Source organism: Triticum aestivum, chromosome 5B (genome assembly GCF_018294505.1).
Source record: "Triticum aestivum cultivar Chinese Spring chromosome 5B, IWGSC CS RefSeq v2.1, whole genome shotgun sequence".
NCBI classification, from domain to species: Eukaryota; Viridiplantae; Streptophyta; class Magnoliopsida; order Poales; family Poaceae; genus Triticum; species Triticum aestivum.
Genome location: NC_057807.1, coordinates 688,175,612 through 688,197,222, shown reverse-complemented (window position 1 = coordinate 688,197,222; position 21,611 = coordinate 688,175,612). Strand labels below are relative to the sequence as shown.

Here is a 21,611-nt window from a genome sequence, read left to right as displayed (position 1 = left end):
GTTTTACCTAGACGTGAGTTTGTCAAACTAATTTGTTAAGTTTAGCAATTTATGTTGCTAATTTAAAAATATTTGGTGTTTGTCCGTACTAAACTTATTTATTTATAATTGTCAGCTTATTTCTTATCTTCAAGAAATACTCGGAAGGTAGTAGAAAACACATACTACAGCTATGACTCCAACCTTAATTGTGAGGAGAAAGGTTATCTTGTCTCATTCATAAAAAAAGATGTTGAGGCCTTCAAAACCAGTCACTCTATCAGCCCAAATTATACTAGATACGTGCCACTAGTCCATAAATTGCTTGGTGGTAACTTCATTGCCAAAAACTTGGTAAGATTTTGTTAATGATGGTAACTTCATTGCATACATTATTCTTAAGTAAACTACATTGCTAACTATATATGTTACTATTTCATTTTTGAACAGAGGCTCCCGAAGCAGGTTGTGCCTGACATGCTATGTACCGAAGGTGATATGCATATGGTTAGCTTACGACCAACTCCTTCGGAGGCTTACCATACTGCATATTCGATTTCTTCAAATGATGGAAGGCTCAAAATCAAAGAATGGAGCAAAGTGATGAATGCGCACACGCAAATAATTGGAGACAAAATGAATGTGCGCAAGCCACAAGTTGGAGATAGGTTTATGTCCATTCTCCATTATGGTGAAGGACCGGTGTATCTGTTTTATGGTATTTTAGCTAGGAGAGAGGAGTAGGTCCTAAGTATTAAGAACAATTAGTTAGTGTTGATTATATATGACTACAATGTCTTAGACTTGATGGTGATGCTGAGTAGGAGTAGTGATTATGAGTACTATGATGATGATGAGGAGGAGTTGTTATTATAACTAGTGACGAAGTTGTTATATGATGTCTCATCATAGACGAAAATGATGATTATGAGGAGTTATATGACAATGATATATTATGATGATAACTTGGTAATGATATTATGATGATGATGATGATAAGTTATTATGTCATTGGGTGAAAGAACCGTGGATTAGTTTCAAATGAATGGATCCAAAGTGACCATTGGTTACTTTGGATCCATGCACTTGGAACTAATCCAAAGTTTTTTCACCTAGAGATTTAATAACTCATTATGATGTTAAAAAAATCTCTAAATTGCTACTGTGAAAAATTGTATACAGGTGTATGAATACGACCTAAAATAAAAAAATGGAACTAGGAAAAATAGTAGTAGCGATTGTTCACGAAAGCGCTACTAGTAATTAGCAGTAGCAATTGTTAGGGTAAGTGCTACTACTAAGTAGATATAGCAGTAGCGCGTGCCAGCAGGCGCTACTGCTAAGCGTTAGCTGTAGCGCCTTATCAGTAGCGCGCTTGCCCGTGCTACTGATAGGCCAAAAACCAGCGCTACTGCTAGGCTTTTCCCTAGTAGTGAGAGCTAGAATTAATAACATCCAAATACATGGATTTGACCATAAACTCTCCATTCCTAGTCAACTTCCAACACAACTGGTCGGGTCGTTGAGTTAGTTGGACATCCGTCAATCTTCTCACAAGATGGAGCCAAGATTCCCAACCGTTTCCGGCTAGCGCTCTCCTTAAGTGAATATTGAGAGGTAGTCGTCAAGGACATGTCGCTCGTGCCGCCAACCCTATCGATCTCGCGCGTCACGCCTCGGGAGGAGAGGAAGCCCACACTACAATACCCGGCGGAGCACTCCCTCGCGCCGTCGACGGGAGGAGGCCAGGCGGAGTGCGCCGTCGTCGCCGCAGCCTGGAGTGCGCCGTCGTCGCCACGACTCATTCGTGCCTCCCCCACGTCTCCGATGAGCTCCAGCGATGTCCCGGTGGCGGCCGAGGGGCGGGACGCAGCGGATGGACGCGGCACTCGACCACTTCAACTTGATGGGCTACCGCAAGGCCGACGTCCACAACCTCTGTCAACAAGCTGCTCAAGGTTCGTTCCGTCTGATTTTTCATCGACCGATTCGGGAGCTCATGGTTGATTCGGCCTCGTGCGTGTGCTCAGGATGTGTACGGGAGGGATGGGTGGCCGTTCCTGGAGGACAGCTGGTACTCCGTCGTGCAGGAGGCGCTCTTTGAGATGCAGGAGGAGCTCGCTGGTCTCGATTCGTCCGGCGCAATCCGGTGCGTCAAGTATGTTTTCCCCCTTTGAATATCTCTGTTCCTTTGAGTATCTCTGTTCCTTGCTTCAGATGCGTTGTGCGTGTTGGCAGGAGGGCGTGCCGTCGCATGCGCCGTTGGCTTCAGGCCATTTATCGACATTGACAAGGTCAGTCAGTACTGTTCAGGCCAGCATTTGTGTAAACGTTTTGTAGACATCGGGATTTTTTTATTCAAAGTAGGAATAGGTCAATGAAGTTACAAATGGGATTGGCCCCACCAAGTGATTGTAAGCCACACTGAACATGGACAAGAAGATGGAATCAATCCACTGACAGATCATTAACCTCCGGTTACAACTTTGTTGTTCCCAGTTACGACATGATTGCTCCCAGATACGGTATTGTTGTTCCCGGTTACCATATTGTTCCGGCCGGATACAGTATTGCTGCTCCCATTTACGACATGGCCAGTGTCACTTACGACATTATTGCTGCCAGATACGACATGGTTGCTACCAGTTAGGACATTATTGCTCCCAAATACAACCGTGTTGTTGGTCCCAGATAGAGTGTTGTTGTTCCCAGATATGACAGTGTTGTTATCCCCAGATAGAACATTGCCACCCCCAGATCTGACAGTATTGTTGTTCCCAGATATGACATTTGCTTGTTGTTGGAGTGCTCTTCTGTTATGCTTCACATACAATGGCATGTTAGTGAAAGCCATACCTGCTGAATTATCAACGGCGGTGAGGCCTTCGAGACATGACAAACCCTTGGATACTTCGCCAAACCAATGAATTATTTGAGATATCCAAGCAGCGAAGGTTGTCAAGCTCACCAATCCACGACGGGATGGTGCCAACCAATTGGTTGTTGGCAAGGGTGAGCGACTTGAGCGCGCTACAATCAACGAGGCTAACCGGGAGAGACCCACTCAGGTTGTTTGCGGAAAAGTCAACTGAAGCAAGAAGTGGCATGCCGGAGAAGTTGACATGGGAAATCAGACCAGACAGAGAGTTGTTCCGGAGATTGAGCTCACAGAGAGAAGACAGTGATGAAAGAGACGGCGGCAACGATCCAGACAAGCCATTGGAGTACATGGCCAAATGGTCGAGCGACGTGAGGTCACCAAACACGTCAGGGAGGCGGCCAAAGAAGCGGTTGACCGACAAGTTCAACAAGGTGAGGTTCTTGAGCTTGCCAAGGCGTGAGCTCAGCTTGCCAGTGAGCTCGTTGGACTCAAGGGAGAGCTTCCGCAACCCAGCGAGGCTGAAGAGCTCCTTGGGGAGGGAGCCAACAAAAGAGTTAGAGCCGAGGAAGAGCTCCTCCAGCTGCACAAGGCCCGCCAGGGAGGCTCCCGGGATTGGCCCCACGAGGCCATACCTGGGAAGTCGTAACACCGTGACACGACCGTTGCTGCTGTCACAACCCACACCTTCCCAGCGGCAGCACGAGGCGCCAGACCACGCGGCACGGAGAAGGGCTCCCCCGCCGCCGAGGTTCCCGGCAAAGCCGCGCAACGCACAGAGGTCGTCAGGGTGGCATGACTTAGCGTGCGCCGCCGGCAGGAGAAATGCCAAGAGGAGGAGGAGCAGCAGCAGCCAGTATTTCGCCATGGTGGTATGTGTACGCAAACGCAAGAACTCAGCAAGTGCTCTTGTCTTGGCACAAACTGCTTGGGTGGTGGTACATCTTATAAACTTGTTAACCATGCATCTTATAGACTTGGGTGGTGGTGGTACAATTGCCTGCTAGTCAGTGGTTGAAACTTGATTTTCATGCACGGTCCCGTCCGTCGACTGAATTAATGGGTGCCCATGCGTTGCAAGTACTAATCCGTGCCCACAGCTGCCTGCCAAACTTTGATTTTCATGCATGGTGCTATATGCCGACTGATATTCGTGGATGGCTCAAGCTGGCAACTCCTGCTCCTAAACTCTACTGGTCCTGTCCTATTATCGTGGACAGCTCGGCCCTAGTCCAGTACGGTCTGTCAAAACGTCATAATAAGCTGACTAATGCAAGGACTTTATCGACGTTTATACCAACTACTCCCTCCGTTTCTAAATATAAGCATTTTTATAGATTTCAATACGGACTAGAAGAATATCCCGGTTATTGCTACAGACCAAAGAAAATAACATCTCTGACACTGATGAATATGATGATTTATTTCTTTTCCTCCTCGCTGGACGCCTTTGAAAATGAAGGAAACTATGACACACAAAAATGAAGAGAATCAGCACAAAGCATACACTTGGTTCATCGTGTGGCCATATAGCGCCCTGGCTAAAACCATCAACAAATATAGAACCAAGATGATAAGAAACTAATGGTTACTTCTATCCTCCTCGCACAGCAATAAGTGGTTGATTGTGCATCCATGACTTGACAAGTAAGCACCACATGATAATCATTCGGCCTGAAATAAGCGGAGCGTCGCCGAATCAAATTACCTTAGTAGGAGAAGGGCGGCTACATGCTCCAAGATGCCAAGAGCTTGTACTGGCTCGGCATCACCTTTTCATTCACCGCCTCGAAAAAAAATCAAGAGATATCAATCCACCTCCTTCACATGAACGACCATGCTGTCCCCAGTTCAGTGATTTAGCCATAATCATAAAAATGGAAACAAATAAGGAAAACCTAGATATAAGAAATAAATGGTCACACAAAATGTACTTGGAATTTTGTATATATAACAAAGAACTAATCCATCTTTTTTCTTGAAATGAAGAGCTAATCCATCTCCAAAGCCACTATGCTCCATAGAATTTGAGCGCTGGAACACTCAGGGCATTGATTTTCTGACGACCCCAATGTAGGCCGCTGCTGCTTTTTTCCCGGAAAGGGGATATCCCCGGCCTCTGCATCAGAGCGATGCATACGGCCACCTTTATTACCAAGCACAATAGTTCGACAGAGGTCTCAAAGTCTCAAACAAAGAAGAACAAAAAGTGCTCACAAAGAGCTAAAGAACAAGAATAAAGCCACAACCGGCTAGCGAGATAAAGATAAGAAAACTAATTGACTATCCTATTACATGACCGCCATCCAAACTGGTTGAAAATAACCCGCGCTACCATCTCACATCGGATAGATCCAGTAACCAAACGCTCCCTGGTCTCCGTCGGAGTGAGTAGCGACCACATACGGATCAACGCAGTGGCTCGGAAGATAACCTGCAAAAAATGAGTATTTGTTGGTCTGTTACAGACCAAATCATTTCTGCAATTCCAGATAGCCCATAATAAAGCACATACTCCTACACGAATGTGTTTCACTGTTTGGGGCTCAATCCCATCTAGCCACGTCCCAAATAACATGTTGATATTATTCGGAGGAGTAATATTACAGGCTATGTGAATTGTCTGCCAAAGAATTTTTGCCAAAGGGCAATCAAGAAAGAGGTGTTTGATGGATTCATCCCGATCACAAAAGGTACATCTAGCGGATCCAATCCAGGTGCGTTTTATCAAGTTATCCTTAGTTCAAATGACTTGTTTGTGTACAAACCACATAAACACTTTAACTCTCAAGGGTACTTTGACATGCCAAACATGTTTCGAAGTAGGAATAGACACTACTAGGGAAAACCTTATACACAGAATCTTACCAGCAGCGTGGTTTAAAAACAAACGCTACTACTAATTAGCAGCAGCGCGCTGGGGGAAAACGCGATGCTGAAATAAAAGTAGCAGTAGCACGTTCCGGCAAAACCGTGCTACTGCTCTAATTGCCATGACCTCGCCGTCCAGCTAGTTCTAGCAGTAGCGCCTTATAACGAACCGCGCTACTGCTACTGATGTTAGCAGCAACGCACTTATTTAAAACTCGCTACTGCTAGGTTCAGCCCAATAGTTTAGTCCCACCTCGCTCCGCGAACAGGGTGTTTACCACCTTAAATATGTTACTCCTCAAACTGTCACAACCAGTTGGTCTTCACTGAACTCTATGTGTAGAATTTGTGGCCGCAATATAAGTCGTCTTCTCCGGTTCCTACCTGAGAGGACTCATATTGACAATTCAGATTGTACACAAAAAGATCATTGATGGCCAATGTATTTTTGCATTTGACAGACAACTTAGCAGTAGCACTTTTATTAGCAAAGCGCTACTGCTAGTCCAACTTAGCAGTAGGGTGCATACTCGTGCACCGCTACTGCTATTCTCGTTAGCTGTAGCACACTTTCTTACCCGCGCTACTACTAACCCTACCTTATCCCCACGTGCGCGGCCGACCCCTCTCTCTCAATCACTCTCCCCCTCACTCTCGCCCGTGCCGATAACCGTCGTCGTTCGTCGCCGCCGCCGTCGTCCGTCCGCCACCGAGGTACTCCCTCCTTCTCCCACCGTGCCCTCCTCCCTCCTGCTCCCACCGCACCCTCCTCCCTCCGCCTGTGGCTGCCCCCTCCTCCCTCTGCCTGCGGCCGCCCCCTCCTCCCTCCTCCGCCGGCAGCCCTCCTCCCACCGCCCCTCCCTCCTCCTCCTCCCATCGCCCCTCTCTCCTCCTCCTGCGACCGGCCCCTCCCCCTCCTCCTCCGGCCGCCCCCTCCCCTCCTCTCTCCTCCCTCCCTCCTTGTCTCTGTTCTTGCAAATCGTACTTTTTAAGCAAGTGTAGGTGTTTTGAATAAAATAGAAGTAAGAAAATTTAGCAAGTGTTTAATAGAAAATAGTTTATTTAGTAAGTGATTAATATAACTAGTTTATTTATATTATGTACTGAATAGAACTAGTTTATTATGTACTGAATAGAACTAGTTTATTTGGTAAGTGCTTAATAGAACTAGTTTATTTATAGTAAGTGCTTAATAGAACTAGTTTATTTAGTAAGTAGTTAATAAAGCTAGTTTATTTAGTAAGTAGTTAATAAAACTAGTTTATTTAGTGTTAGGATTATATATAAGATATTTTCAAATGTTTTTTTTCATATTTTGAACCATTGAAAGGCAACGACCATCGATAAGTGGCCTATGTTTTGCTGGAGTGTTGATTAATTTCCGTTCCGGCAAATTTTAGGCGCTCGATATGTCCTTTTTTAGCAAAGGTCATGCCGAATTTTTTGGGTTTTGCAGTCGAGTTATAATCTTTGAATTTTGAACACAAGAGATGTCTGATGAGGATGGGATTCCGGAGTGCGGGTACTGCTACGATGACCGTGGTGTGTGCGATAGGTTTCCTCACCTGCAAAATGATAGGTTTTTCACCGTGAAGCTGGAAGAGACCTTCGATGTTTGTATGGTACGCAACGACAAGCATTTCATCGTAATAAATATCATCACTTGTGCTTCTTTTGTTCAACGTGTAATTTATGGATTTTTTTCAATTCAGCTAGTACATCCCGTGCCATGCTAGACCATATGTATTGGAGAAGCTTGGTTTTGGTTTAGATGACTTTGAGAATGTGGAGACGAGGAGGGCTCATTTAAGAACTAAACATGGTTATGAGTTTCTAGTTAAGTTCTACAATGCGGTCGATCGCTCCCATTTCGGTTGCTCTAATTGGGAAGCTCTCTGTAAGGCATATGGATTTGAGGAGGGAATGCGAATAAGATTTGATATTTGTCCGGAAGATTATTATGATGATGATAATATCGATATCTGGGTGGACGTGGATATGCCTCCAGTTTTACCTAGATGTGAGTTTGTCAAACTAATTTGTTAAGTTTAGCAATTTATGTTGTTAATTTAAAAATATTTAGTGTTCGTCCGTACTAAACTTATTTATTTATAATTGTCAGCTTATTTCTTATCTTCAAGAAATACTCGGAAGGTAGTAGAAAACACATACTACAGCTATGACTCCAACCTTAATTGTGAGGAGAAAGGTTATCTTGTCTCATTCATAAAAGATGTTGAGGCCTTCAAAACCAGTCACTCTATCAGCCCAAATTATACTAGATACGTGCCACTAGTCCATAAATTGCTTGGTGGTAACTTCATTGCCAAAAACTTGGTAAGATTTTGTTAATGATGGTAACTTCGTTGCATACATTATTCTTAAGTAAACTACATTGCTAACTATATATGTTACTATTTCATTTTTGAACAGAGGCTCCCGAAGCAGGTTGTGCCTGACATGCTATGTACCGAAGGTGATATGCATATGGTTAGCTTACGACCAACTTCTTCGGAGGCTTACCATACTGCATATTCGATTTCTTCAAATGATGGAAGGCTCAAAATCAAAGAATGGAGCAAAGTGATGAATGCGCACACGCAAATAATTGGAGACAAAATGAGTGTGCGCAAGCCACAAGTTGGAGATAGGTTTATGTCCATTCTCCATTATGGTGAAGGACCGGTTTATCTGTTTTATGGTATTTTAGCTAGGAGAGAGGAGTAGGTCCTAAGTATTAAGAACAATTAGTTAGTGTTGATTATATATGACTACAATGTCTTAGACTTGATGGTGATGCTGAGTAGGAGTAGTGATTATGAGTACTATGATGATGATGAGGAGGAGTTGTTATTATAACTAGTGACGAAGTTGTTATATGATGTCTCATCATAGACGAAAATGATGATTATGAGGAGTTATATGACAATGATATATTATGATGATAACTTGGTAATGATATTATGATGATGATGATGATAAGTTATTATGTCATTGGGTGAAAGAACCGTGGATTAGTTTCAAATGAATGGATCCAAAGTGACCATTGGTTACTTTGGATCCATGCACTTGGAACTAATCCAAAGTTCTTTCACCTAGAGATTTAATAACTCATTATGATGTTAAAAAAATCTCTAAATTGCTACTGTGAAAAATTGTATACAGGTGTATGAATACGACCTAAAATAAAAAAATGGAACTAGGAAAAATAGTAGTAGCGATTGTTCACGAAAGCGCTACTAGTAATTAGCAGTAGCAATTGTTAGGGTAAGTGCTACTACTAAGTAGATATAGCAGTAGCGCGTGCCAGCAGGCGCTACTGCTAAGCGTTAGCTGTAGCGCCTTATCAGTAGCGCGCTTGCCCGCGCTACTGCTAGGCTTTTCCCTAGTAGTGAGAGCTAGAATTAATAACATCCAAATACATGGATTTGACCATGAACTCTCCATTCCTAGTCAACTTCCAACACAACTGGTCGGGTCGTTGAGTTAGTTGGACATCCGTCAATCTTCTCACAAGATGGAGCCAAGATTCCCAACCGTTTCCGGCTAGCGCTCTCCTTAAGTGAATATTGAGAGGTAGTCGTCAAGGACATGTCGCTCGTGCCGCCAACCCTATCGATCTCGCGCGTCACGCCTCGGGAGGAGAGGAAGCCCACACTACAATACCCGGCGGAGCACTCCCTCGCGCCGTCGACGGGAGGAGGCCAGGCGGAGTGCGCCGTCGTCGCCGCAGCCTGGAGTGCGCCGTCGTCGCCACGACTCATTCGTGCCTCCCCCACGTCTCCGATGAGCTCCAGCGATGTCCCGGTGGCGGCCGAGGGGCGGGACGCAGCGGATGGACGCGGCACTCGACCACTTCAACTTGATGGGCTACCGCAAGGCCGACGTCCACAACCTCTGTCAACAAGCTGCTCAAGGTTCGTTCCGTCTGATTTTTCATCGACCGATTCGGGAGCTCATGGTTGATTCGGCCTCGTGCGTGTGCTCAGGATGTGTACGGGAGGGATGGGTGGCCGTTCCTGGAGGACAGCTGGTACTCCGTCGTGCAGGAGGCGCTCTTTGAGATGCAGGAGGAGCTCGCTGGTCTCGATTCGTCCGGCGCAATCCGGTGCGTCAAGTATGTTTTCCCCCTTTGAATATCTCTGTTCCTTTGAGTATCTCTGTTCCTTGCTTCAGATGCGTTGTGCGTGTTGGCAGGAGGGCGTGCCGTCGCATGCGCCGTTGGCTTCAGGCCATTTATCGACATTGACAAGGTCAGTCAGTAGGAATGGAATCCTTTGCTTCGTTGTTGTACTTGTATCTACCAGTGGATCGCTAGGTGCTCTGTACTTTGCTATATGATTGCAAATTGATGCCAAGATTCTTTGGTGGATGCTAATCGTTTCACTACGGTGTCATTTGCAAACTGACTATGATTGTAAAATAAGGAAACCACGTTTAGTGATACATTTATCTGTACTGCTATGCTGTCACCTGCAATCACCAAGTTTAGGCGCATCTGGCATTAACACCATCGTTTATCTGATAGGTTTGTTTTTGCAAACTCCTAGGGCAAAGTTAAACATATTGTTGGCTCTACTCTCCGGGATGCATCGAATGATGGCACGACGCGGGTGACAAACTTTGAATCAGACAAGTCTCCATCAGAACTTGCAAATATTTACAAAGAAGATGGACTGGTTGGTGGGCAAGTCATAATGCTTGGCGGAGACCCTGCAAGCTGCTATGCTGCCCTGGAAGCACTCCTCTTTGTGCCTCACCACCTGAGGTACGCCGTTCTAAAATCCACACAGCTAAGCCATGAGTAGCCTTCAAGCAGCAAGTTGTTATTCCCTGGAAGCGTTTTGGGCTTTATATTTCACCATGATCTTTTACTGTGTGTCTACAGCCATAGCATCTATCTTCATTGCCTTGCCATATACGGACAATTTATGGAGTTTTGCAAGCAAAAGTGAAACCTATAATAATGAGTGATGATTATTATATAATTACTGGATGGGTAATTCAGGGCAAGAAAGCTATAATAATGAGTAATTTACTAGAAAAAGTAAATAATGTATTAGACATAGTACAAATGTACTTCGCTTGCAAAATTTTCTTATCATTCTAGCAATCCAGAGGTTATATGAGCCACAGGATCACACTAGGTCACACTACTAACAACAGGTCCAAATGAAACCCGAGAAATTGAATTGAAATCTTGATGACTACAACAGTTAGGCATGTAGTATGCAAGTTCAGAGATGAATATATCAAGTTTACTATGAACTAAAACTGGACAGGTTTGACAAACAACACACTTCAGGTTCACACACTTCAGGCTCACATTTCCAAATGGTTGTATAAGGGACCTACTACTGGTGAATTAATGAAGCTTCATTACTCCAAGATTCAGTGGATGACCAGCATGGGCCACATCCCATGCAGCCAACGCCCGTCGCCCCTTGCCGCCCGCTTGGCCGAGGGAAGACCCACCTGCACCCGCCGGCTCAGCCCGCCACTCAGAAGACCATTCTTAGGTTACTGATATTGATGGCACAATATAGGCTTCCCGCTGAACTTCATATGGAAATGAAGCTAAAATACCCAAAGGTTTCCAGGTGTGTTGTTTCACCTAAGACTGCGCCTTGACATGCTGCTTAATATCTCATTCATGTATTACTCCCCTTCATTAATTTCTCGCTGCTAATCTGTTCTGATCCCATCCAATTTTAATTTCCATTTAGATCTGACACGACGTCGTGCTTATAATTTCCACAAAATATTGGCGGTCACTTGCATATGTTGGATGTGAAAAACAACAATATACACTTTGATACTTTTAGGCTATAAGAAATAGTAGGGATGATATGCTAATCCTTCCAGTCTGCAACAATGTATTCCTGGTCCCCTTGCCTCGCTTACGGTTCATGTAGTACCATGTTTATGCTTCGAACCAGCTACGACATCCCTCTTCCACCCATTCTATTTTATTGATATTGCTTGGAAATACACATATGCATGTAGTTACTCTTTTACAGTACTAATGCCAGATATCATAAGGTAGAAAAATGTAGTGCTATTTTAGTTATGGGGTCGGCAATGCATGTTACTTGAATGATCAGCTAGCATGCAACCATTTTTTATCTTTCAGATATGATCTTATGTTCTGCCTGAACATAGATGCTTCCACTGTTCACTCCATTGTTCTGTCTTATTACAATTGGGTATTGGAAGCACCTATTTTGAATGCAACAATTTAAATAGTTACTGCTCTCTCTCTCACCATGTTCAGTGACGACAAAGTGATGCATACGGAAACATGTTCGATAAGAATCAGCATGCAACATGGAATATAAGGTGAGTGAGTATTGTGTATGATGAGCCCTCCAAACTTTCTGCGAGGTCTGTAAAACAGTGGAATGAAGCACTAGCAGAAAGGAAGAACTGTAGACTCATCGTGGACTGCCTTAGTTAACTATTTGCTCAATACATCAAGCACCAGGCCTCTCCTACTCCTGCTCTCAAAATGGAAAAGGAGATCAGGCAACTAGGGATCCGAGTACTGTAATTTGATAATGTGTGTTTTTCTGCTGCTAAAATAATATGACTATTAATGTAGATTTTTTATGATCAGGCATGAAAGGGGCACCTTTTCTTAGAAGTAGCTTATTCTTAGCCAGTCCTTGCAATTAACACCTTATTGATTGGAACATAATGAGTAAATGTATGTGCGGTTCTTTCTATTTAAGAGATCCAAATGAAATTATGGAAGCTACAACCTCTATATCTTAATATAAGACTTTTTTATACCAAAAACTCCTTACACATTAAGTTATTACAGAGGGAGTATATTGGAGTGACTGGATCACATTAATGATCTGGCTTCCATCTTGGCATTACTTGCTTGATCAAAATGTCGGGACACGCACCCTCGCGCCATGGCATGATTCCGATCTGTTCAGGTCGATCATTCTTTTTTTTCTGTCATTATTTTTTCTTTGCTTTGGCAGTGTATTTGGGCTATTTCTTTTCTGGAGCTTGGGCATATTGGTTGTCTTTTGGCTCGTTTTTCTAGCAGTCTTTCCTTTTCAGTATATGGGAGAGATTACTAGCTCACATATATAGTTTAGTTATTAAGTAATAAGTTCAGCCTCAGAGTACAGATTTTGTATCTATTACTTATTTAATCCATTGAGGTCTATTCTCTCTACTTCATACAGTATGTTTGCATTCAACTTGAAAATTGCATGCTTACTTCAAAATTGGAATGTGACGTCTGCTGCTGATACATCCAGTTATGGTTTGGTTGCGTACTACTCAAAATGATTTTATATCGTATCATAAATTTCAGGAACCGTATCACAAAAGATCATTGGCACTGTAGCTTCAGTGGACATGTATGCTGAATATCCCCTCACTGGACAAGATTGGATGTTAGTGTATACAAACTCTCCTCTCAGCTGCTCAGGTAGTTCTTCTTTCTCATTATCAATGAATAATCTGGTTACAAAATATGCTTGAAGATTGCAACACAGAGAGATTGCCTGGCAGACTAAAATAATTAGGAGCTTCTGATTGGACCCTTCAAGCAATAGTGTTGTTAATATGTTAATTATTAGATTATGTTACTAGATTAGAAGAACTTCCTGGTATATGTATCTATAGAATTCTTTGATATTTGATGCAAAATATTGATGGCCAGGCACTATACTGAGCCTGAGTAAAATTTCCAGTTTTTCGTTTTGTTGTCGGTACCAGCACCTATAAAGGATGTTAGCTTCTGATTGGGCCCTGCTGATTCATTTCGACCACAATATCAGAACCCAGGTTGGTACAACACCACTTCGCAGTTTTGTTCCCTCGGCCTCCGAGTGCTGACCTCTCTCCTGGTCTTCCTCGCACCACGGTGCCCGCAACTTCCTCTCCCTCCCGTAAACAGAAGGGAAGGAAAGAGAAGGGGAAGGGCGAGCACGTTAGACGGCGGCCATGGCACTTGCAGATCCGTCAGTGCCGTCGTCCGATCTCGGCCTCCGAGTGCTTCTGTTCGGCGGGCATGACAGTACGGCCTGCCTGCTCCGCTCCCACGCCATGGCCTGCTCGAGACGCCGCTCCCCTGCTCCATTTTTGGTCCTCTTCTGTTAGAGTGCTAGGTATACGACGGCATGGACCATTTACCAACACTACAACAGCAGTTTGATGCAGATAGGGCAACTCCCGTCTTGGAGAAACTACGGTCGACTCCTGGTCCACGCAGCTATCCTTTCACCCTCCCACGTCATCAAAGAAGCCCATTGCACATCCTCCTGGTACTACCATGAACAACCACTCTTCATTGGTAGCAGTACATCCTGTCCAGAGGCATGCCAATGTTCTCGAAGTAGACTAGAACTGGACCGGTGTACTGGATGTTTGGACCACGGTTGCATCCTCAACTTTTTTGAGTAAATTGGGGGAGGCAATCTCTGTATTTGGCCATTTGCTTCATGTGTAGTTATGGGGGAGCAGTTCAGGTTAATGAAGAGATGAAAGTAGAGCGTTGGAGCTGAAGATTGGGAAGGGTGGCTGTACATAAAGTGGACTAGGCACGATGTGCTTCTAATTATTGCAGCGAGAAGAAGATGTCCAGAGCATCACCAGGCATTAAGCTGAGGCAATTGACCTATAAGGCTATAACTTGTTATGTAAGTTTCTTCCTCAATGTTGGATTCTTATGTACTAGCCCATCCCTGTTATCTCGAGAGTCCAGTTCCTATACTGCTTGAAGGTCCGTCCGAAAACCAGGAAGGATACCAGTTTACACTGTTTGACCCCGTCACATTTCATCTGTGACGTACATCAGTTCAATTTATACGTGTCCATTTTGCAAATTGTTGCATTCTTATAAACTGCAAGCATATGCACAGATGGAAGTGCAATCTGAAGGTAAAAGGGATATGTAATGCTATACATGCTGTGTGTATAAGAATAAAAGGGAATATATCATCGGATGGATTATCGATGCTTTGTGTCATTCTGCAATTAGCGTCATGGTTATTTAAGATAGAAGTGGAATGTTAATTGGTTGGTAGTGGCATGTTCAAGCATTTGTTTTATGCACAGAAGGTGCTGCATAAAAACAAATTCTTATACATGTTGTGTGTATAAGAATAAAAAGAAGTGGAATGTGTATTGGCTGGAAAAAATCCACATACAGGAGTAATAAAGCATTGATTTTTATGCAGCACCTTCGGTTATAAGAATTTGTTTTCTAATTCTTGATGGTCAATCACATAGCATTATTTTTTGTTTTCTTTACAATTTTTCAGGAGTAATCGAATGTTAATTGGTTGGTAATGGCATGTCCAAGTATGGAAAATGATGAGCTCCTACTTCTTTTTATGCCAGCTCTGTTTAGTAGGTGAGCTGCGACCTTCTTCCCCACATGTCTGTGGTAATCAGTTATCCTCCAGAGGGAATTGTGATTGTGATTAGTATCTTTAGACCTTGGCCATATTCGTCAGTACTCACAATCTCCTTCATTTGTCCTCATTTTTTTAATGTATTGACCTCTGGTATATACAACTGAAATAGATGTGCCACACAATAAGAAATAGAAGTAACAAGGGATATCTATATATTGGAAAATTTTGAGTGCCATTTTATTAGAGTAGTTCTGAAATGCTGCCTCATTTTTTTTCATTCGTGTTGTTTTCTCATATTTTTAAACTAAAAAGAGGAGCTATATAAATTGTCCTTTATCTTTCGAAAACATGTTGTCGTGTAGATTTGTGCAGTCATGGTCAATTGGTATAGATACGTATAGTTTCAAAAGAACATTACAAATATATATAGTTTCTATGGTTTCTAGGTTGTGAGAGTTCCCCATCTAGGGTGGTTTGGATGTATGTTCCTTAGGCAAGCGACATATAGACAGATCTGAGTTGAAGAGAAGAAGAATTTAGCTAAAGAGGTGAAGAAGATCAAAGTGATTTTTCTCCCTCATTTCAACCTTCTCTTGCATTTTGATGCTATAATTTATGATGATGTGTATGTGCACTTGTAAAATCATTGCTGCCAGCTACATTTAAATTTGCTAATAAATTAGTTCTCTAACAACGGTTTTGTGTGCTCTAACTTAGAGCATGGGATGCCTGGGGACGTCGCCGGTCCTGTACCACCGAGGGGGTTTCTTTTGTAGTTCTGGATACACAATTTTTCGTGAAGAGATGGCTACCCCAAGGCAATCTGAATTAGGTGCTCCTCTATCTTTCTCTCTCACTCACGTTTTAGTTTCCCAACATGTGATTCTCCAAACATTATATTGAGAAGTTTTTCTTTCCCTTATTGATTATGGATAGTTATGAAGCTACTTCCCGTATACATCTTCTTTTAGGATATTTTTTCCATTGCTTCCAGTATTGGGAGATCCATCATACATGAGTTGGGTAAACGTTTGGGCTGTAACATTTGGGCTATACATAGCTCTGAGCTTGTGGTCGCAGTACTATTGTTCAAGTTTATCTAAAAGACAACACTGAATGTGACTTTGGAAGTTTAAGTAGATGCAGACTATAGTAGTAAATGTTTCAGCTAGCATGACACAAACTTCAGGTTTTTGTGAAAATATTTTCATCGTATGTGTAAACTCTGAGAAATATCATTGTCGCTATGTGATTTTGCTTCTAAACATTTTATTTTTTCCCTTATAGATTGTCTGGGAATAGCTGTTAGGATGGTGAAATGGTGTATTTCACTAAGAGCTTATGATTTTCTAAAAATAGGACCACTTCGTTATGCACAACCGTTAAAGGTCCTAAAGAATCCTCCAAGTTAGTTGAAGTGAATAGGCTGATTGAGATGCAAATACCAGAGAGGTAACCATGTTGTATATCTTGAGTTGCAGTATTGATCTTTCTTGTGGGAACAAGCTACAAATTTTCCCTATATTTCAGTGTTGACCTAGATTCATTTTCATTCTTCAGTTCTATTCCTACAAAGTTTATCAGTGTGGAGCTAATAAATTTTTTCTGATTAGGATGTTTCATGGTAAAGGTTCCCCAAACAAGTATGGTCTATTGAACTATTTGTGTTTATTATATATGTTGTTAGGTCATCCAAAGCCAGAAATAAAAAATTCAGTATGATCTATTTTCTGGTTTTTTGTTGGTATGCACTAAAAAAATGTGACCCAGTGTGGATGCCTATGGTACTTTTTTTTATTGCCATGGAAGGTAATAGTGATTTTTGGACTTTGAAAGCATGTTTCTCCTTTGGTCAGCAGTTGCTCAGAGTCTTTTTATTGCCATCTGTTTTCTGAAGTTAGTCTCGAAAAGATGAGATGCCTATTCATATTCATATATTCAAATGGAATCTCATCTGTTCAAATTTGTTTATTCAATATTGTTTGTCATGCTTAATCTGTGTTGTTCTGGATGCAGACTTACACCTTGGACCTACTTGGCGGCAAAAAGATGAAGCAAACCCGATGTGATTCACCATGTAGGCTTTTTTGGTGGAGCAGAACAAGGAAGCTTCTGAGAATCAGAGGTAGTGTAGTATAGCTTAGGACTACAGAGCTACCTTGTAGATATGTTGGCTGTAGAACCAAGTGTACAAACATGTTTCCTTGTGATTGTTTTGTTTTGGTTATGTTCTGGTGCAAATGGTTTTTCTATGTGAGTTGCTCGCCGTGAGGCGGGCAACGCGCGGCAAGGCGCGCCACTTATCTAGTAGACTATAGAGACAGTAGGTTTGCCTCAGTGAAAAAATGGCGTGCTATAGCAAAATCATGTTGATCTTAAAACACGCTACTAGCGAGACATTGTATACAGATTTATTTAACGAGTTATTCCTTAACATGTGATAGTCTGTTTAGGGTGCTATTTTTTCCAGTGGCTTGCCCTAATCCATTCTTGTTTGTCAACTTTTCTTGGGCAGACTAATGTAAAGGACTTCCATGGCATATTTTTGCGCACACAAAAAGAGTATTAGCTTCGAGAACGCGCGTTACCTCGTCTAATAGAGCGTGTGGTACTGGTGAGTCGTGTAGTACGTCCATAGCCTACTGCAAGTATTATAGCAGACAAAAAAGCAGCAAAAGGACATGGTGAATCGGAGCCTGGGCTCATTACTCTCGATCTTGAACAGTAAATTCATAAAAAATGAATTATTTTGGCATGCAAGATGCTTGGGTGCGCAAAAAAAAAATCATTGGGAGGAGATGAGCCTGGACTAGATAGCATTACCGCAATTACCGCGCGAGAGGCCGAACTGAACCCCTGTCAGCCTGCATAAGGTGTATAGAATGGTATTCTACACCGGTTGCATAATACTGTATATAGCTGATGTCAACACAATGAGGGAGCAGACGGTGCATTCACGCTGAGCAAAAGTCTAGCACTGCATAAGCGACTTGATGCCAACAACATTAATATCTGCTCTTTTGCTCCATTCCTTCATCCAAACATTCGGCATCAATGCATGTAACATTGACATTTACACTAGAGAACTGTACAGCCAGCTGATATTAAGCAGTTATAATTCACCATATGATCCATAGCCCAATCAGCATATATATAAGAAATCATCACACATCACAGAAAATGGAAAGAGATGAAATAATCACCACATCTAGAAATCGACGGTGCAAATTTGTACATAAGCAAACACGCTTGGTCTACATCAGCTGCCGTCCGTCCATTGATGTTCAGGTCAGCATTTATATACAAAGTTTTGTAGAAATCTTACGGGCATTATTATAAGGGAAACTTCATTTCTAGTAGGAAACGGACGGTGTATACATGAAGTTACAAACTGCGATTGGACCCAACAAGTGACACTACAAGAAATATGCTATCTTGTGACCTGCACTATTGGTCACTGAAAGGTCATAGTTTTTCATTTGCGACCTTTTTGTGACCAAAAACAGAAGGTCAAAAGCTGAGGGTCGTAAACTGACTATAGCGACCTTCTCTGTGAGAAGGTCGTGGACGTTTACGACCAAAATATTCCTACTGTGGTGTTTTGGTTACTAGCAGCCTCCCCAGTCCACGTAGGCATCCAGCGTGGCAAGCTGATGTGGCACAAGATTCAGTCCGGTCCATTTCGGTGTTTTAGATGGGTCGAGCCCATTAATTCAGCCTTTTTACAGTATATTTTTTTGTGAATTTTGTTTAGCTACATGGGCCTGGCCCAACAATTTGGCCTTTTTTTATATTTTGGGCCGTGGCCTTTTTAGTTTTTCAGTATATATTTTTCGATCTGGTCCCACAAGTTAGATGGGCCCCACTTGTCATAATCTCCTATATTGGTCCCACATGTCAGAAATGTGAGCATTGTTTAGATTATTTTCACAAATGGGGCCCACTAATCAGGTTTACATTTCACACGTCTTCAAATCACACAAATAATCAATATTTTAAATAGAACAGAAAAAAATGTCGAATTTCTTAGGCCTGGAGCTCCTGTACATAGTCTATTACAATCTGTGCATAGTGTATTACAACCCAGATATGCCTACTATTACAGTACTATAATATTTACAGTTTATTACAGTCAAACAGAACAAATCTTTGCTGCTAGGGCTACACGCCGCTTTGAACTTGAAATTTTCTAGGCCTGGAGCTCATGTAGGCTACCTTTTGAGCTGTAGATTTTGACATTTCCACCCTGTTACATGAATAGGCTAAGAAGAATCAAAACAAATGGACCAAATATATTATCAACATTCCATTCAAAAAAGGACAGTTCTATATATAGGCTGATAATACAAATCCAGCTAGTACCGTGCTTTTTTATTCATAAAAGAAAACAGAGACTATGAATATGCATGAAGTGCAGGTCCTGTAACCTCACTGCAACACATTGCACCTAAAACAACAATGCCATTCTACTACCACGGCCATCCATTCAATAGGCAAGATCTAACATAACATAACATGACATCCATTCTACTACAAATGTGTACAACCTACCTATTATTTTGAGTGACCATGCTCCTATTTTAATCTCTACTGAAGGTCAATATTGTAAACCTATGCAAAACTTCAAATTTGAAAACTGGTGGCTCATGGAAAATGATTTTCATTCTTTTGCTAAGTCTGATTGGACTAGTACTGCTCATAGGCCTTTCTATGCCAGAACTTACCATCTTGCAGGATCACTCAAGAAATGGTGTAGAAAGAAAAAATCAATCACACAAGAGCTCAATTCCCTTGAAGAACAAATCAAGGATATTCAAATGCAGCCTTTACAGGTACAAAATCACACCCTTGAGGCTTCTCTGATAAACAGGTATGAGGAAAACATGCTCAAACTCACTGAATATTATAGTCAAAGAGCCAAAAAACATTGGGCTACTAAAGGGGACAGAAATACCGAAAACTCCAAACGGTGCCCGGGCTCATCTGCTCCCTCTCAGCAAAAAATTCAAAAAAAATACTAGAAAAATTCAAATATTCCAAATTTTTTTGTGGTGGTAGATAATTTGACGCGTGAGGTGTGCCCAAAAATTCATCTCATTTGGACATCTGAGCAGCTCTCGGCAAAAAAGACAAATCAGGTCAAAACAGTGCATGAACAGTGAACATTTTTACAGACCCTCATTTTGTCTTTCTTGCCAAGAGCTGCTCAGATGTTCAAATGATATGAATTTTGGGTTGCACCTCACGCGTCAAATTATCTACCACCACAAAAAAAATTGGATTTTTTTGAATTTTTCTAGTATTTTTTTGAATTTATTTCTAAGCGTGGGTGCAGATGAGCCCGGGTGCAGATTAGCCGCACTCACAGAAATACCAGCTACTTTCATCATGCTGCCCTTAAGCGTAGAAGAAGGAATCAAATAGTTTCTATCAGGGACAATAACAATATCACTCATTTCAACCTTGATAAAATTGCCCAAACGTTTGTGAACTATTTTAAGGATATTTTCACTTCTAGTAATACTAATAATGGCAATCCGTTTCTATGCTCACAGTTTCCTATATCTGATCATGATTACACCGATAGCACACCAGATAAACAGGAAATTTGGCAAACTTTAAAGGACATGAGAAGGAATGCTTATCCAGGGCCTGATGGTTTAAATGTGGCCTTCTTCCTGGCTGCCTAGGATTGGATTGGAGATGATGTAACTTCACTGGTAAGGACTTTCTATGTAACAGGTATCATGCCACCTCACTTGAACAATACCCTAATTGCTTTGATACCTAAAAAGATAGTGTCTATTACTCCTGCTGATTTCAGGCCTATTAGTCTCTGCAATGTAGTGTACAAGATTATAGCAAAGACTCTGGCCAATAGGCTTAAGCCTCACCTTCCTAATTATATTCACCCTTCTCAGAAGGCCTTTATTGAGGGCAGGAGAATTAGCAATAATATTATCATTGCCCAAGAGATAACCCATTCTTTTTCTTTAAACTCATGGGGAACTCCAGCTTTTATGCTCAAAATTGATCTTGTAAAAGCTTTTGATCGTCTAGAATGGAGCTTTATTATGGGTGCGCTCGTTCGTATAAGGCTTCCTAGTCATTTTATTAAGTTGATTCATGAATGCATCTCTACTCCTATTTTTTCTATTATCATTAATGGTCAATCATATGCAAGGCTCAGAAGCTCTAGAGGTATAAGACAGGGATGCCCTCTATCCCCTTATCCTTTTGTCCTTGCTATAAATGAAGTCTCCATCTCTTTGCAGGAAGCCATGTCCTTTAATCAGCTGTCGGGCATTTCCCTTGGTTCAGATTGCCCTTCTATCCATTCTCTTATGTTTGCAGACGACCTTCTTGTTTGCGGGCAAGCTACATATCAAGAAGCACTCCATATTCGCAATATTATTCAAACTTTTTGCCACAGCTCAGGTCAGACGCCTAACTGGAATAAATCGTCCATTATCTTTAGTAGAAATGTCCAACCCAATCTG

At 42.1% G+C, this 21,611-nt stretch overlaps 1 pseudogene; it reads right to left on the bottom strand.

Annotated features, from left to right (window-relative positions):
* Positions 1 to 2,330: 2,330 nt before the first annotated feature.
* Positions 2,331 to 3,739, bottom strand: LOC123117683 (phytosulfokine receptor 1-like; annotated as a pseudogene).
* Between the last annotated feature and the right edge of the window lie 17,872 nt (positions 3,740 to 21,611).